Source organism: Vombatus ursinus, unplaced genomic scaffold, assembly GCF_900497805.2.
Source record: "Vombatus ursinus unplaced genomic scaffold, bare-nosed wombat genome assembly UNPS02014786.1, whole genome shotgun sequence".
NCBI classification, from domain to species: Eukaryota; Metazoa; Chordata; class Mammalia; order Diprotodontia; family Vombatidae; genus Vombatus; species Vombatus ursinus.
In genome coordinates, this window is record NW_020954564.1 from 32,344,886 (window position 1) to 32,361,864 (window position 16,979).

The window sequence follows — 16,979 nt, forward strand, 5'->3', positions numbered from 1 at the left end:
CAGTTTAGCCAATCACATGTGGTGATCTTGGAGGAGTTGCCTGACCTTTCTTTGCCTTTGTTTCAGCATCTAAAATTCATGGGTTGGATGAGATGATTTCTAAGATTCCTTCCAGACTTTAATCTTGCGCAATACCCAGGCTGTTGGATTCAGAGCCCTAAATTGTGCTATCAGGTGGACTGAGTACAAGTTCTGGCTTCAAAGATATGTCATGCAAAGATGTATGACTACTGGTAAAATCACTGAAGCTCTTTGAGTCTAAGTTTCCTCATCTGCAAAATGGGGACCACCATACCTGTCCTGCCTCCCTCAAAATATTAGGAGGAAAGTTCTTTGTCAACCTTAAAACATCAAAGAAATGAGAGTTGTTACTTACATATTCATCGGTCACCACCGCCAAACTCCTAGTACCAGGAGCCACTTAGAAAGTGAGTGTAAAGGCTTTGTCAGCTTTTTCTTCGATCCATCAGTTCATTTTGTAAATGTGTAACTCTTAAATGCAGCCTAGGACAGTGGAGAAAGGATACTCACTGACTTTGGAATAATGGTAGCTGACACTATAGTAGTTTAAAACATTTATTTCATTTCTTTTGAGCCTCACAACAAATCTGAGATGAGTACTAAAGGTCCTTGGTCTGAATCCTGGTCCTGCTTCTTTACTGCATTCATGACTGGGCAAGTAATTTTCCTTCTCAAGGTTATCAGTTTCTACTGTAAAATGAAAGGGTTGGGCTAAAGGAACTCGGTTTTCTTCCAGTTCTTGAAGCTATGAGAAGCAAGTATGGCTAACTGCTGAGAAAATATGGAAGAAGACCCCTGACTCCTGCCCTGTTGGTGAGGTAATACTGGACTTTTTGAGTGGTATTCAGGACTTAATAGCTGTGGTTGCCTCTACACTGTGTTCTCATGGAAGTGGATCCTATGAACGGGAATTTAGGCAGAATAATTTGAATCTAAACATCTCGGAGGAAAGACTACCCATATTGCTGTGGTCTCTAATCCCTGTTGCCTTTTGAGAATTATTTAGATAAGGTGCAGTGAAAAGAACAATGAACTTGAAATAAGAGACCTAAGTTCAGATTCTGGCAAATGTTTGCCCTTTGTGTGACCTTGGACAACTCTCTGGACCTCAGTTTTCTCATTTATAAAGTGAAGGGTGTAGACTTACTAACCTTAAGTTCCCTTCCAGTTCTAGATTTATGATCCTGTAAGCTGAGGACAGGTGGGGTTAATCCAAGAGCATTGGCAGTTTGGTCTTAGTTTGTATGAAGAAGCCAGGTAGTACGGTAGAGTATTAAAAGCATTGCATTCAGAGTCAGGATAGATGAGTTTGAATCCCAAGCTGTGCTGTTTTATCTGTTACCTTGGGCAAAGTGCTTAATCTCCATTTCCTCATTTGTGAAATGAAGGGATTGAACTAGATGATTTTGAAAGTGCCTTCCAATGTTAAAATCTTGTGATCTTACTAACCTTCACCTGTTCCCAGCACACCGAGCCCTGGTGGAAAAATGCCAAATGAAGCTAACTACATCAGACCTTAGAACAGTAGTGATCCAGGAAGGAGTGGAAACTGGGAATGCAAATGTAATGAATGTCACTTTTTTCTTGAATTTATTTTTGTTATCTCCCACCCATTGAAAAGACAAGAAATAGGATACATATTACATGTGGGAAGTCATGTGAAATATTTCCACATTGGCAATGTTGCAAAAAAAGAAAGAAAAACCCCCCAAGAAAAACAAAGAGAAAAATTACTCACTCTGCCTCTCTAGTCTGTCAATTTTCTCTCTCTCTCTCTGGAGGTGTATAGTATTTTTTATTATGAATCTTTTGGAACTGTCATGGATCATTTTACTGATCAGAGTTGTTAAGTGTTTTCTTTTTAAAAAATTTTTTTGTATTTATTTGTTTATTTTTAGTTTTCAACACTGGCTTCTACAAGATTGAATTCCAAATTTTCTCCCCATCTTGTCCGTCCCCCCCTCCCAAAACAGAATGCATTCTGTATATCCCTTCCCCTAATCTGCCCTCCCTTCCCCTAATCTGCCCTCCCTTCTATCTCCGCCCTCCTCCCTTCTCTTATCCCCTTCCCTTTTTATTTTCCTGTAAGGCCAGATAGATTTCTATATGCCATTGCCTGAATATCTTATTCCCGAGTTGCATGTGAAAACAATTTTTAACATTTGTTTTTAAAACTTTGGGTTCCAAATTTTCTCCCTTCCTCCCTCCCCAACTACCCGTATTGAGAAGGCAAGCACCTTGATACAGGTTATACTTGTGTAGTCATGCAAAACACTTCCATAGTAGTCATGTTGTAAAAAACTACCTATATTTCCCTTCATCCTATCCCATCCTCCATTTATTCTATTCTCTCTTTTGACCCTGTCCCTCCTCAGAAGTGTTTGCTTCTGATTACCCCCTCCCCAAATCTGCCTTCCCTCTATTATCTCCCAGTTCTCTTATCCCCTTTCCCTCTGTTTTCCTGTAGGGTAAGATAGATTTCCATACCCAATTGAGTGTGTATGTTATTCCCTCCTTAAGTCAAATCTAATGAGAATAAGATTCACTCATTCCCTCTCACCTTCCCCCACTTCGCTTTTCTTGTCCGTTTTATGTGAGATAATTTACCCCATTCTACTTCTCTTTCTCCTTCTCCCAGTATAATCCTCTCACCCCTTAATTTTATTCTCCAGATATCACCCCTTTGTCTTCAACTCACCCTGTGCCCTCTATCTACCTCTCTCTCTGTATATATATGTATGTATATATATATATGTATAAAATTTTTTTTGCCTCCAACTACCCTAATACTGACAAAGGTCTCATGAGTTACACATATCATCTTTACATGCAGAAATGTAAACAGTTCAACCTTAGTCCCTTATGATTTCTCTTTCCTGTTTACCTTTTCAAGCTTCTCTTGAGTCTTGTATTTGAAAGTCAAATTTTCTATTCAGCTCTGATCTTTTCATCAAGAATGCTTGAAAGTCCTCCATTTCATGGAATGTCCATTTTTCCCCCTGAAGGATTATACTCAGTTTTATTGGGCAGGTGATTCTTGGTTTTAATCCTAGTTTCTTTGACCTCCAGAATATTATATTCCAAGCCCTGTGGTTCCTTAATGTAGAAGCTGCTAAATCTTGTATTATCTTGATTGTGTTTCCACAATACTTGAATTGTTTTTTTCAGGCTGCTTGCACTATTTTCTCCTTGACCTGGGAACTCTGGAATTTGACTGTAATACTCCTAGGAGTTTTCCTTTGGGGATCTCTTTCAGAAGGTGATCAGTGGATTCTTTCAATTTCTATTTTACCTTCTGGTTCTAGAATATCATGGCAGTTTTCCTTCATAATTTCTTCAAAGGTGATATCTAGGCTCTTTTTTTGATCATAGCTTTCAGGTAGTCCAATAATTTTTAAATTATCTCTCCTGGATTTGTTTTCTAGGTCAGTTGTTTTTCCAGTGAGATGTTTCACATTGTCTTCAATTTTGTCATTCTTTTAGTTTTGTTTTACAATGTCTTGATTTCTCATAAAGTCACTAGCTTCCATTTGCTCCATTCTAATTTTTAAGGAAGTATTTTCTTCAGTGAGCTTTTGGACTTCCTTTTCCATTTGGCCAGTTTTGATTTTTAAGACAGTCTTCTACTCATTGGCTTTTTGGTCCTCTTTTGCCATTTGGGTTAGGTTAATTTTTAAGGTGTTATTTTCTTCAGTATTTTTGGGGGTCTCCTTTAGCAAGTTGTTGACTTGTTTTTCATGATTTTCTTGTATCACTTTTATTTCTCTTCCCAGTTTTTCCTCTATTTCTCTTACTTGCTTCTCAAAATCCTTTTTGAGCTCTTCCATGGCCTGGGACCAATTCTTATTTTTCTTGGAGGCTTTGGATGTAGGAGCTTTGACTTTGTTGCCTTCTTTTGAGTGTATGTTTTGATCTTCTTTGTCACCAAAGTAAGATTCTATGGTCTAACTTTTTTTGCTGTGTTTGCTCATGTTCCCAGCCAATTACTTGAGTTTTAAACTCTTTGTTAAGGTAGGGGCCTGCTTCCAGTGTGGATAATGTACTGTCCTCAAGCTTCAGGGGTTTTGTGCAGCTGTTTTCAGAGGTACTTCTAGGGACCTGTAAATTTTCAGTTCTTTCAAAGTGGTACGATCAAGGGCGAGGTGTTTACTCCTTTCCTGGCCTGTACTCTGGTCTGTGAGTGACCATAAGCACTCTTTTCTGCCTTGAAACTGTGAGGAGGATTCCCTCTCCTCCACCACCGTAAGTTCCACCATGCCAATGCTCCTTCTCTCCCCAGGACCTCCACCTAGAACTGTGACCCAGATCCAAGCATGGGCAAAGCAAGAGAATCCTGCCTTAGCACCAGCAAAGAGATCCCAGCAATTCCCCTCTAATCAGCAACTCTATTCCCCCTTCATCTGTCGGCTGAGAGCTCTGGAAGGAGCTGTTGCCCTGAGGCTGTGCCAGGACTGGGGAGGGAGCTGAGCTTCTCTCTCAAAGACCTTTCCTACTGACTTTCTAAGTTATCTTTGACATTTGTGAGTTGAGAAGTCTGGAAACTGCTAGAGCTCCTCTTGATTCAGTCCTCTGAGGCCTGCTCCAGGTTCACTGAGGTCTGGCCTTTACCTGCATGCCCACGCTGAACTGCACTCCTCTCATCCCAGAGCAATAGACCTTTCCAATCAACCATCCTGGTTGTCTTGGGCTAGAAATTTGTTTCACTCTGTCTTTTTGTGGGTTCTGCTGCTCTAGAATTTGTTTAGAGCCATTTTTACAGATATTTGGAGAAGTTTGGGGGAGAGCTCAAGCAAGTCATTGCTTTTAAGCCACCATCTTGACTCCGCCCCCACAGTATTGCTGTTATTGTGTAAATTGTTTTTCTGGTTCTGTTCACTTCACTTTGTATCAGTTCATATAAGTCTTCCCAGGTTTTTTCTGAAAACCGTCTCCATCATTTCTTAAAGCACAATAGAATTATATTATATTCATATATCATAACTTATTCAGCCATTCCGCAGTTGATGGGCATCCCCTCTCAATTTCCAATTCTTTGCTAACACAAAAAGCTGCTACAAATATTTTTGTACATGTGTCCTTTTCTTTTTTTCCTGATCTCTTTGAAGGATAGACCTAGTAGCAGTATTGCTGGGTAAGCTTTTCTTGACAATTAAGAAAATTGTTGGGGCAACTAGGTGGCGCAGTGGATAGAGCACCGGCCCTGAAGTCAGGAGTTCCTGAGTTCAAATCCGGCCTCAGACCAAACACTTGACATTTACTAGCTGAGTGACCCTGGACAAGTCACTTAGCCCCAGTTGCCTAAAAAAAAAAAAAAAAGAAAAGAAAAAGAAAATTGTCTTAAGACTTAAGGGCAGAAAAATAACCACACATGTAGTCAATCCATTGTCCATCTTGGAGTGCAAAGTTGTAACGTGAACCTCATGGGTTGTCCCCAACAGCATCCAAGGTTAAGGATGGACATGAACATCCTGAGCTTCCTTAATAACCAGTTCATAAAAGCTCAATAGTTGGAGCCTTAAAAGTTGTCTATTTCAACTCCTGCTTGAGAAATACCTTTCTATAGCATCTCTAAGAAGTGGTCATTTAGCATCTACATGAAGTTTTTAGTGTCTGGGGACTTTGCTTCATGAGGCCACCCATTCCATTCCTGAACAACTCTTCTTCATAATGATCCAGAACTGGCTTCCATGTTTCTCCCCACATTGTCCTAGCTGTGCCCTTATGGGCCAAGAAGAACAAGTTAGAGCACCATGGAGTTTAGAGCTATAAATGATTAATTGTCTGACTTTACAGGTGAAGAAAGTTAAATTAAGCCCAGATAAGTTAAGTGCCTTGACCAGTATCTCACAGATGATAAACAGCAGAGCTAATGTTTGAACCTGATTCTGATCCCAAGTCCAGTATTCTTGTCACTGTACCATGCCCTTTTCCACGTGATAGAAAGGCAACTAGATGGCTTAGCGGATAGAGTGCTAGCCTTGAGTTAGAATTGAATTAGACTTGAATTAGAATCCTGCCTCAAATATTTACTAGCTGTGTGACTGAGCCTCATTTTCCTTATCTGTAAAATGAGATTATTATAGCACCTATCCTACAGGGTTGTTGTGAAGATCAAATGAGATTTTATAATACATATATACATACATACATACATACATACATGCCATATATATGTTCATCCAGATCTTAAAGTACTACATAAATGTTAGCTAATATTGTATGAATCTCTCTTTGTTTCTTTCTCCATATATATGTATGTATATATGTGTTCGGGGTTAAGTGACTTGCCCAAGGTTACACAGCTAATAAGTGACTGAGGCTGGATTTGAACTCACATCTTCCTGACTCCAGGGTTGGTGCTCTATCCAGTTCACCACCTACCTGTCCCAGTGCTTCACATATTTGAAAACAGTTATGTCCCTTAACAGCCCATTATTTTTTTTCTTTTTCTTTTCTTTTTTTGCAAGGCAATTGGGATTAAATGACTTGCCCAGAGTCACACAGCTAGTGAATGTTATGTGTCTGAGGCCAGATTTAAACTCAGGTTCTCCTGACTCCAGGGCCAGTGCTCTATCCACTGTGCCACCTAGCTGCCCTGCAACCCATTATTTTTGAACTTTATCTAAGCTCTTCTTAAATTTTGCTGTATTTTTAGCTGGGTACCACTTTTTGAGAAGGATTGGGGGAGCGGTCATAGAGGCCCATTTGTCCTAAAGTGAAATCTTTCTAGCTTCAAGATGTACATTTGTCTGGAATATGATAACCATGTCCAAACTCTCCAAGATGAACTCTTTTTTTTTTCCCAAAAGTTAATCTGCCACTTTCTTTTTTCTTTTTTTTTGTTTTATTTCCTTTTTTTTTAAGATTCATTAGTTTATTTTTAGTTTTCAACATTCACTTCCACAAGATTTTGAGTTCCAAATTTTCTCCCCATCTCATCCCTCCCCCAACCCTAAGATAGTGTGCATTCTGAATACCCTTTCCCCTACTTTGCCTTCCCTTCTATCTCTCCCCCCTCTCTTATCCTCTTCCTCTTCTATTTTCCTGTAGGGCAGGATAGATTTCTATACGCTATTGCCTGTATACAAGATGAACTCTTTATACTTTTATGTACTTAGTTTTAAACCCCTTAGACCTCACTTTGCTGAAGAGTCCCAATCTTTTTAGTTTTCCTCATGCAGCAGTTAGTGAAAAGCACACTGTTTGGGCCATAAAACCAGCCCTAATACTTACTGTATGGTTTAGGGGAACTCAACCTTTCTAAAATCCAACTTCCTCACATGCAAAGTGGTAGACCATGCAAGTATTGCATAAAAATGTGAGTTGTTACTGTCCTGCTCCTTCATCTTTGTTCATTCCTTTGTTCATTTGAGTTGCTTGATTGGGAACATTTCCAGCTCTGTTATGTCTTCCTTAAGGTGCAGTGAGCAGACTTGCACACAGTTATATGTGTAGGACTTTGGGGGCAGAGTAATATTTGCTGTTTAACTTCTGAAAATCAGGAAGGGAGTCTTTTGAAGAATTGGTTTGGGAGGGGACTGTGGAATCCTTGGGAAAATGAGCCCCAGTCAGGACCCTGAATTAGATATGCCCAATCTGTGCTCATATAATTTTTTACATAGATTGTCAGGCCATAGCTATATGGGTATTGGAGACCTGATGTCCATGAACTTACTGTATGACCTTGACAATTTGCTTAAAAATTCTTGACCTTACCCAGTTTCCTCATCTGTAAAATGAGGAGGTTGGACTAGATCAGGACTTCTTGGACTCCTTTGGCATTTTGATGAAGCTATGTACCCCTTAGAATAATGTGGTTTTTTTTTCTTAAATCATAATTAAAAGAAATGTCAAATTTCAATGAAAGATTAGTAAAAATAAAGATGTAATTTTATTCCTACTTAAATTCATGGACATTTTGAAACCTATCCACATGTCCCTGGGGAGTCCTTGGACAAGATGATCTCATAGGCCCCCTTCTAGTCTGATGTTCTAAGGTTTCCTTCCACTTCTAATGCTCTACCTTCATATTTTCTAGTTCTGTTATCCCACACTGTATATTCTGATGTCCCTTCAAGTTTTTGTATTATTTGGCTCTAAGATCCTTTCAATTCTTATATTAAAGTTGTGTTCTAAGATCCCTTTCCACTTTGAAATTCTATGTTGGGGGGGCGGAGCCAAGATGGCAGAGTAAAGGCAGGAACTTGCTTGAGCTCTCCCCCAAACCTCTCCAAATACCTTTAAAAATGACTCTAAACAAATTCTAGGCAGCAGAACCCACAAAAAGATAGAGTGAAACAAATTTCCAGCCCAAGACCTGGAAGGTTGACAGAAAAGGTCTGTTACACTAGGCTGGGAGTGGAGTACAGTCTAGCATAGGCCATGCCAGTACAGACCAGGTCCCAGCAAACCTGGAGCAGGCCACAGGGGACTGAATCACTGGCAGCAGTGGCGGTTTCCAGATTTCTCAGCCCACAGATGCCAAACACAACTTAGAAGGTCAGCAGGAAAGGTCTGTCAGACCTGAGTGAGGGAGGAGCACAGGCCAAGCAAGCACAGACGGGCCCCAGCAAAGTAGGAGCGGGCCTTGAGAGTGACGGAATCAGTGGCAGTGGTGGTGGCAGCAACAGCTGCTTCTGGAAATCTCAGATCACAGATGGTAAGAGGGTCGAACAGCTGGTCAGAAGGAGGTTACATGGGGTCTTTTTTGCTAGCACTGAGGCAGGACTCTGTTGCTTTGCCCATACTTGGATCTGGGTAGTCCTTGGGCAAGGAAGAGCACTAGCATAGCAGAGCTTGTGGCAGCAGTGGAGGGGGGCCCTCCTCAATTCCAGGGCAGAAAAGAGTGCTTGTGGTCACTCACAGACTAGAGCACTGGCCAGGAAAGGAGTAAACATCTCTCCTTAGATCATACCATCTCAGAAGAACTGAAAACTTACACGTCCCTAGAAATATCTCTGAAAACAACTGCACAAAACCCCTGCAGCTTGGAATAGTTCGCCTTCCACACTGGAAGCAGACCCCTACCTTAACAAAGAGTTAAAAAGTCAAGTAATAGGCTGGGAAAATGAGCAAACAGCACATAAAAAGTCAGACCATAGAATCTTACTTTGGTGACAAGGAAGATCAAAACATACACTCAGAAGAAGACAACAAAGTCAAAACTCCTAATCCAAAGCCTCCAAGAAAAATAAGAATTGGTCCCAGGCCATGGAAGAACTCAAAAAGGATTTTGAGAAGCAAGTAAGAGAAGTAGAGGAAAAACTGGGAAGAGAAATGAGAGTGATGCAAGAAAATAATAAAAAATGAGTCAATAGCTTGCTAAAGAAGACCCAAAAAAATACTGAAGAAAATAAAACCTTAAAAAATAGACTAGGAGGTGGAGCCAGGATGGCAGAGTAAAAACAGTGACTTGCTTGAGCTCTCCCCCAAATCCTTCCAAATATCTGTAAAAAAGGCTCTTAAAAAAATAGACTAGACCAAATGGCAAAAGAGGTCCAAAAAGCCAATGAGGAGAAGAAGGCCTTAAAAAGCAGAATTGGCCAAATGGAAAAGGAGGTACAAAACCTCACTGAAGGAAAAATAATTCCTTAAAAATCAGAATGGAGCAAATGGAATCTAATGACTCTATAAGAAATCAAGAAATTATAAAACAAAACCAAAAGAATGAAAAAATTGAAGACAATGTGAAATATCTCATTGGAAAGAAAAACAACTGATCTGGAAAATAGATCCAGGAGAGATAATTTAAAAATTATTGGACTCCCTGAAAGTCATGATCAAAAAAAGAGCCTAGACATCACTTTTGAAGAAATTATCAAGGAAAACTGCCCTGATATTCTAGAACCAGAGGGTAAACAGAAATTGAAAGAACCCCCCAATCACCTCCTGAAAGAGATCCCCAAAGGAAAACTCCTAGGAATATTATAGCCAAATTCCAGAGTTCCTAGGTCAAGGAGAAAATATTGCAAGCAGCCAGAAAGAAAACAATTCAAGTATTGTGGAGCTACAATCAGGAAAACACAAGATTTAGCAGCTTCTATATTAAGGAACCGGAGGGCTTGGGATATGATATTCGGGATGTCAGAGGAGCTAGGATTAAAACCAAGAATCACCTACTCAATAAAACTGAGTATAATCCTTGAGGGGAAAAAGTTGACATTCAATAAGATAGAGGAATTTCATGCATTCTTGAGAAAAAAGCAGAGCTAAATAGAAAATTTGACATTCAAATATAAGACACAAGAAGTAAAAGGTAAACAGGAAATGGAAATCATAAGGGACTTATCAAAATTAAGCTGTTTATATTCCTACATGGAATGATGATATTTGTAACTCATAAGACCTTTCTCATTATTAGGGTAGCTAGAAGGAGTATATATAGACAGAGGGCACAGGTGTGAATTGAATATGAAGAAATGATATCTAAAAAATAAAATAAGGGGTGAGAGAGGAATGTACTGGGAGAAAGACAAAGGCAGAGGTAGAATGGGGTAAATTATCTCACATAAAAGAGATAAGAAAAAGCTTTTACAGTGAAGGGGAAGGGGGGAGGCAAGAGGGAATGAGTGAACCTTGCTGTCAGAATTGGCTTAAAGAGGGAATAACATACACACTCAATTGGGTATAGAAATCTATTTTACGCTACAGGGAAGTAGGGGGAAAGGGGATAAGAGAAGGCAGGGTAATAGATGGGAGGGCAAATTGGAGGAGGGGGTAATCAGAAGCAAACACTTTTGAGAAGAGACAAGGTAAAAGGAGAGAATAGAATAAATGGGGGGCAGGATAGAATGGAGGGAAATATAGTTTTTCACAACATGACTTATGGAAGTGTTTTACCTGACTAGATATGTGTAACCTATATTGAATTGCTTGCCTTCTCAATGAGGGGAGGAATGGAGAGAATTCGGAACTTAAAATTTAAAAAAAAGAATGTTTAAAAATGTTTTTAACATGTAACTGGGGAAAAAATGAAATACCAAATTAAAAAAAATTCTCTGTTTCAAGGCTCAATCCAGCTCTGACAGTATGTTCTAAGGTCTCTTCCAACTTTTGACATTTCATGTTCTGAGGTCCTTTCCAGCTCTTCTTATCCATAAAATAGGTTAATGTGAGAATAGAATGATCACTTAGACTCTAGGAAGATGGATTCTAACTCCCTCCACCACCTTCAACACCCCATGTCCTCCCTGCCTCTCAGTTTGAGAACCCCATTCCCTGAGGCTTCCAAAGACCAGAAACCCACTTTATTCCTTCTTACGTGTTTGCTAATGTACTAATGACAGGTCAGGGAAAGAACTTTGTACCAGTTCTTATAAATCTGAGAAAAGTTTGTAAAATTGCAGTCATTACTGTAATCAGTAACGGCAAGCCCTGATTAGGGTAATGTGGTGGGACTTTCCTATTTTCCTCAAAGCCTGTTTCTTCAGTACTGGAATGAAAGGGAGGGGCACAGCCTGGCTCCCATCCTTCAGTGTGAAAGCTAAACATTTACCTGGGACTGAGGACTTTGAGTTTCCCTCTGAACAGATCTCAGAACTTCAGGGATTAGTGATAGCCTCGTCTCTAACTAATCTGAGTTTATGGTGGGCCTACAGGAAAGAATATTGATTGAAGCTTTATGTAAAGACCACGAGGGGAGATGATAAGAATAAGAGTAAAAAGTTGGGAGGCAGTGCAGCACAATGGAAAAGGTGCCAAATTGAGAGTCATTGGACCTGGGTTCAAATCCTGGCTCTGACAGTTACTACCTAAGTGATTTAGACAATTCACATCACCTTTCTGGAACCTCAGTTTATTTGTAAAATGAGGAGTGTTGGACCAGAGGTTTTCTAAGGCCCTTTCTAGCACTGTGATTTTTGTAAGCCTGTTTCTGGTCTGATCAGGGCCTCAGGGAGCCAGTAGTCCTTCACCACCACTTCTGAAGAATGAAGAATAAAGAAAGTCAAAGATAGCCTGAAGTAGTAAGAAAAAAAAAGTCATTGAGCTTAGAATTAGGAAACTGAGGCTGGAATCCTGGCTGTAACACCAATGTTTGGCAAGTTGCTAATTCCTCTGAGCCTTGTTTTCCCTTGTCTGTTAAACAGTGATAATACTTGTACCACCTAAATTCACACCATAAGAAAACAGTAAAAAGTACATTTCTATCAGAATATAAGCTGCTACTAATAATAAAGGAAACGGTAGTCAGGCACCGGTAATGTACACATAACATGAGCGCTACGGTGGTGCATCTGCAACCTAGGCTTGACAAACGCTGGGTACAAGGCTGCTATAGTACCTAGCAATGTCATCACTGTACCTGCTGTTTTTTGAAAATCACTCCAACTACAGAGTTGTTTTTTTTTTTTTCCCATTAATGACCATTCTCCTTTGATTACACTCAAGACATGGAAAAGAAGTTAGAAAAGATCATAGAATGTAAAGCTGGAAGGGACCTTGGAAATCATGTAGTTCAATGCCCTCACTTTATTTATGAACAAAAATCTATTTTCTATAAATAAAAATCTATTTTCTCTCCTTTCTATCCCATTGGGGAGGGGGGAGAGAAGAGACCTTGCAACAAATATGCATAGTCAAGGAGAACAAATTTCAGCATTAGCCATTCCCCCCTCATCCCCCCCCCCCCACAAAAAAAGTTGTGGGTGACACACTTCATCATGGGTCTTCTTGAACTATAGTTGGTCGCTGAATTCCACAGAGCTCTCAAGTTGGAGTGACTTGTCTTTATAAACAACCCCTTAATTTCATAGAGGAAACAGGTCCACAGAGGTCAGTGAAGTGGGAAGAGTGTAGGACTCAGAAGAAATCTGGCTATGAACATTTTCTCCAACAATTAATGCTACTGCAACCTAGGCAAGTCATTTAACTTGAGCCTATAAGCCTCAGTTTCTTCCCCTGTAAAATAGGGATACTTGCAATGTCATCTTATAGGGCTAAATGGTTCAAGTGCAAAAATGTTCCATAAAGTATTTACAAAACATAAAGCATGGTGTGAATGTCAGCCATCATCATATTATCAAATTGCCCAGAGTTACAGTTACTTAGTAGTAGAGCCAGAATTCCAACCCAGATCTTCCGACTAAATTGAAAAAACACCATTGCATGAAGACCTGCCTGGGGGGGGGGGGGGGCGTGTTTCAGCTGTTATGGCCTGCTTCCTATTCTCTAACCTCCCTCCTGATCTCCAGTCTTGCATGTTTTTAGCTGACTTTTAGACATCTTAAACTGGATGTCCAGTAAGTATCTTAAACTCAACACATCTAAACTTGAACCCATTATCTTGCCTCAAACTCCTCTCTTTCTAACTTCCCTATTACTGCCAAGGGCACCGCCATCTTCCCAGTCACCGAGGCTCCCAGCCTAGGTGTCATTCTAGACTCCTTGCTCTCTTACCTCCCATATCCAATCAGTTGCCAAGTCCTATCATTTCTACCTCTATTAACATCTCTTGTATATGCCCCCTTCTTTCCTCTGACACTGCTACTACCTTGGTGCAGACAGGCACTTATCACCTCCCACCTGGAATACTGTAGTATTTTGCTGGTTGGTCTTCCTGCCTCAATTCTTTCCCCACTCCAATCCATCCTCCACCAAGCTGTCAGACTGATCTTCCTAAAACTCACCCCTTTATTCAAAGAACTCCAGTGGTTCCCTATTATGTCCAGGATCAATCATAAAGTTTTCTGGCTTTTAAAGCCCTTTATAACTTTGCTCCTTCTTACTTTTCCAGTCTTATACATAGTCTGAGATCCTGGCCTCTTTGCTGTTCCTCGAACTCTGTCTCCCAAATCCTCGCTTTTTCACTGGCCATCCCCCATGCCTGCAATGCTCTCCCTCCTCACCTCTGTCTCCTATCTTCCTCAGCTTCCTTCAAGTCTCAGAGCTTAAGCATCACTTTCTGCAGGGAGACTATCCCCAGTTTTTCCTGTATTGTTTGTACATTTTCTCCTCCATTAGACTGTGACCTCCTCGTAGAGCAGGGACTGTTTTTTTTTCTTTCCTTTTTTACCTTTCTTTGTATCTCCAGATCTTAGCACAGTACCTAGCACATTGTAGGTGCTTAATAGGTGCTAACTGACTGACTATTCCAATGCTCAGGTATAGGATTTAGAGCCAGAAAGGACCTAGAAAAATGAAATATCTTCATTAAATGTCTTGCTCCAGGTACTTGGAAAATTAGGATCTGAATCCAGGTCTTCTGAATCCAATCCAATGCTCTTTTGACTATACCACATGGATGGGAAGGATTGAAGACTTCTGATCAGTTGGGCTGCTGCTAGCCCTCCTCTCATATACAATCCAGGGAATACCCTGGACAGACTCGCTCAGTTTCCCGTTTGAACTTCTGTAGCTGGCTCTCATTGATACCCCTGGCCAATGTCAAGACAACCTTTATTTATTTTTTTTCTTGATTTCTTGGAAAGTTGGAAATTTTTTTGCCCTAATGGAAATGTCATGGACCATAGACAAAGAGCTTGAAGCTCTGTAAAGTTTCCAGTCCAACTACCCCTGCTTATGCAGGAGGGAAGCTACAGAAAAGCTTGTCTACTTCACACCAGAGAGAAACATTTGTTCAGGAACCAGAACAGATTTAGCTCCTGGTATGGTCAGCAGGGGTTACTGTCTCACTACTAGACTGGCGAGAGCTGAGGAATGTGACAGATACAGTTTGCCTAGATTTTAGGAAAACATTAAACAAAGTCTTAGGCTCTTGCGGCCAAGATGGAGAGATGTGAAATTTCAGGCATAGCGTTCACAGCTAGTGAGAGTTCCCCTGCACTCTGCTGTGGTCAAAGTACATCTGAACTATTAGTGGGGAAAGGGAAGGCAATAAGTATTTATCAAGTGCCTACTATATACCAGGCACTGTGCTAAGTGCTTTTTACAAATATGATCTCATTCTATTACATACACATCCGGGTGTCACATTTTAGAAAGGACATTGACAAGGGAGAGGGCATCCAGATGATGAATGGGCAGGTGAATGGCCCTGAGCTCATGCCATCTAAAGATGGGTTGAGGTATGAAGAAGATATCCTAATGGAGAAATGGCTGCTTTTGGAGGTAGTGGGTCCCTCTTTACTGGAGGCAAGCAGAGAGGCTGGGTGACTACTTGTCAGGGGCAGTAGGTTAGAGGGCCTTCTGGGTCAGGTGTGGATTAGACTTGATGGCTTTTGAATTCCCTTCTAACTCAGACCCTGTGGTTGACCTCAACCCAAGCCTCTGGTGGTAGAGTGAGAAAGAGAAAGAGCCTGAGGTTGGGGATCAGAAATTCAAAGCCAAGTTTGCTGAGCCCTGACTGGAGTTTTTTCTTGTTGGTGGCCCTGTACCACTCTCCATCATGATTAATCTTTTGCTTCCTCTCTGCCTCCTCTAAGAGTCAGGGCCAGGATAAGCAAGGGAGGCAGGCAAGGGAGGCCATTAGTTTTTGAGTAAGGGAATGACATGGCCAGATATCTATATTAGGTGTCCTTTCCAAAGGAAAAGCATATTTGCTTTTTATAGGTAGGGTGTTGGCAATGCAGTGCAGGGGAAACACCATTGGATTTGGAATCAGAAGACCTAGGCACATAACCTGGGCCTATCACCTCATCCTCAGAGCCTCATTTTACTTTGTAAAATGATTATAACTTGTACTATCTACCTCATAAGGAGATTGTGAGGAAAATGCTAGAGAAATAGGTGTAATCATTATTATTTTAAGGGACATACTCTTTTAAGGTGCAGACACACTCCTTAGAGCACAATACACAGGTGAGTACAAGGGGGGACATTTTAATGACTTCATTGGTTGCAGGAAAGAAAAATGACATTGGTCTTGCTTTAAAGGAATTTGTTACTTTAATTCAGAGATCTCATAATAGCCCTGAGCAAGGATAGTCCTTATGGTTCAACTCTGGGCCTAGCTCACACAAATAAAGTATTACATATTTAAGTTTGAGGGAAACTCCTGAGAACGTGGCCAAAGAGCAGGTAAATGTTGGAAAAAAGAGATTCCCTGGGAGGCAAGGGAAAAAATGGAGGGAGCATGGTATAATGGCTAGGGTGCTATACTTGTGTCAAGAAGACCAGGGTTCAAATCCTACCTCAGACATTAGCTGTGTCAATCCTGGTCGTCACTTCCCCTCTCTGGGTCTCGGTTTCCTCATCTGTAAAATGAGGGGCTCGGACAGGTTGATTTCTAAGGTTCCCTCTAGCTCTAAATATATGATCCTTTCTGGACAGACCTGTTTCCTCCCCTCAAAAACAAGAGGGTTGAACTCATTGATTACTGCCTCTTTACAGATGAGAAAGCTGAGGGTAGTAAAGTGGTTTGCCTATGGCTCTGAACTTGGTACAGAAGAAAAAGGCCTGGATTTGGAACCAGAGGGGTCAGTAGCTCTACTGCTTGCTAGCTGTGTGACCTTTGGACAAGTCACTTCAGTTCTTTGGGCCTCAGTTTTCTTTTCTCTAAGATCTCTAAGGGCTCCTCCAACTTGAGGGCTGTGATCTTGTGAACTCCAACCTTCTGTCTTCCAGTCCAGAACTCTACATGACCTTGGTTCCTAGACTCAAGGGCCCACAGAGGTCATCTAATCCAATGCTCTCCTTTCCTTTTATCTAAAAGGAAACTGAGGTACAGAAAGACTAGGTGATATGACCTTGGTCATGATGTCACCTAGCTGTTCTGGACCTCAGCAGTGAGCGGCAGAGCAGGTTGCCCTCAGATCGTCTAACGCCCACACCCTTGTCCTCTCACAGAGCAGCCTTATGCACAGTGCGGCTTGAGAGGCTGAGAGCACCAGACAAAATTGGAATAAGGTGGACTTCCAAGTTTGTGGGGAGAAGTAGCACTGGCCTAGCATTACGGAAAATTACTTTGCCTCTGCCTGCCTGCTCTGGGGTGCTTGCCCCACCCTGGCATGTGAGGAAAGAGAAGACACAAGAATATTTACACAGGACCCAAGAGCCAAAAC